This window comes from Aplysia californica, unplaced genomic scaffold (assembly GCF_000002075.1).
Source record: "Aplysia californica isolate F4 #8 unplaced genomic scaffold, AplCal3.0 scaffold00383, whole genome shotgun sequence".
NCBI lineage: Eukaryota > Metazoa > Mollusca > Gastropoda > Aplysiida > Aplysiidae > Aplysia > Aplysia californica.
In genome coordinates, this window is record NW_004797653.1 from 685,006 (window position 1) to 687,505 (window position 2,500).

Consider the following 2,500-nt stretch of genomic DNA (forward strand, 5'->3'; position numbering starts at 1 on the left):
CCCCCCCCCACCTCCCTTTTCCATCATATAGAACATTTATTCCAATCATAAACGAACTTGCTGTCAAGAAAAGATGCCAAACACCAAGCTCTCACAAATTAGCTATGACAGCAAAATTTTTATCCTTGTTTCACTATTATTTTAACTTTTGTCTATTTTCACTTATACCAGAGTTTAAACATGTTTAACGCCCACTGTCCAATGGGGGATTATCCAGGTCGGCTCATAATCTGAAGAGTAATTTGAGTTTGGCCCTCAGGAACATTGAATCTGAAACCTATAATTTAAAACCTCTGGCCTCTCGACTCATGATGCTTGTCGTAACCACACACACTTTATTGTTTATCCAAATATGTACTATTCTCACCGTTTACAACGACAGTAACCTAAAAGCCAATCAATTGTTAATGTCTCCAGTCTCCAGTGCTCGTCAAAGAAGGAGCCCGTTTTCACTGCCCTTGCTTAGCGAAAATATTTTCGTGAAAAAAAGTAAGATAGATCTATTTTTAAAAAAAGAAAAGAACTTGCGAACACTTGTAGTGAGGGCTCTCGCTCCCCAAGCCTTAACACACTCCCCCAGTGGCAATGCTTGCCATTACTTTCTTGTTGTTTGGTGTTTTACGGCACTTTGTTTCTTTGAAATGAAGTTTTACTTTTTATTTTATTACAATAAAATGTTTTCATTCACAACTCAGAGTCGCCGCCTCGAGTAAGATTCTTGTGTGATATCTACTGGCCATATCTGGTCCCGTTTCCCTTTGATTATCCTGTCAAACAATTCAGCCTTCGCCCATGAGTCCCAATTTTATGGTATCCTCAAAATTCAGGGCCCTAAAGCAGCACTGGTTAAATCATTATATCAAACAGGGTTTTGCTGCTTTGAAATTCTATTCTTGGTTTGAACTCAAAAGTCTTCAGGTTGGAAAAACGATCCACTGAGTTTTACAGGCTCGACTTTCTAGCGTTCGTCTCCAGCATAGACGCGATGAAAATATTATGCCCAAGTAACTATAATAGGTTACTTTCTCCAAGATGTTACCCTCCCAATACCAACTCTCAGACCAGGTGGAGAAAGAGAGAGAGATCGTGTGTGTGTGTGTGTGTGTGTGTGTGTGTGTGTGTGTGTGTGTGTGTGTGCTTGAGTGTGGGAGAGTGTGTGTATGTATGTCATTGTATATTTATGTGCTTCTAAAGCACATAATTCTTAATGTCTTTAATTTGAAAAGATTAGTGCCAGTCGCCCTTCTATTTCGTCAAGTTAAATGTAGATTCATGAGATTCTACGCCAATTCGCATCATACATAATAGAACCAGGACACAATTACAACTTTTCGGGATTGATTAAAGGAAATTTGTAAGAATGTTTTGGACAGTAAAGTTAGTGATTGAAACTTAACTCTCATTCTAAGAAACTGTGGAGCGATAAACCTTACACTTGTTTGTGACGCATTGCATTGATAAGAAGTATCCGGGTCACCATGAACTTATTGCTTTGGGCGTACACACTTGGAGCATGGAGTTATATCGCAGACCCAGGTAGCTTGTCAAACGCAAGAGGAATGTGAAACCCTGATACGCTAACGCTGATGAACATCGGAAAACTAATTTCGAAGAGCTGAAAAAGTACATGTACCAGTACCTTCTTTTTTCGTTCGTTGATATAATTTGTTCGGATTAGTACGGTACCACCCTTGCTTACTGTACTTATTTTCCTTCACTGGCTTATGTTCTATAGCATGAAATATTAGCAGGACGCGCACTGCTCTTCTTATAATTCACATCGTTTTCAGTAATGTACTCGTGACACGAACCAATTTGAAAACCAGAGCTCCTGGCAACACTCAAGACGGTGTTTCTGTCTTCAAGATTACAGGCGAGAGAGGGGGTGAGGGAGAAGTCATATAATGCTGAACGCAACTTTCTTTCTTTTACGTGTCCGTTGTAAACCTCATGCGTTCTTTCCTTGTGTAACTGTTTTCAGTATGTCACAAGTATATCACGAGCTAGGCAAAAAGGCTACTGTATTGTTTTAATCCTAATTTTCATTCCAAGTGTTTAGAAATTTTATCTCAGTTTATCAGAGCAGTAGCAGAAACGTCGTCCTTTTCAGCCTAGAATTTTTACGGTTATTGCTCGTGCTCCTTAGAACTGAAGTTTTCCATTGTATTTATAACTGTTTTGTATAAACTTCCGTTTTCTCTATTGGAATCAAGTGCGCTATTTCAAGGGGATTTGGATCAAAATCGAGGGGGGAAATGGATTTAGAACAAGATGCACTAAACTCGTGCCATGACTTCAACCGACTCGGAAAAAAATTATATAGATGGTCAAAATGAAACAAGTCAAACAATAGATCAAACAGACTATGGCAAACATGCGTGTTTGTTACTGCTACTTTTTGTGTCCCTTGTCCATTTCTTTAAGACTGACGCCATCTGATTAGTAGAAAAAAGTGCTTGTGATAGTGACCAATAGTGTGTTACGTATATAATTGTTATAA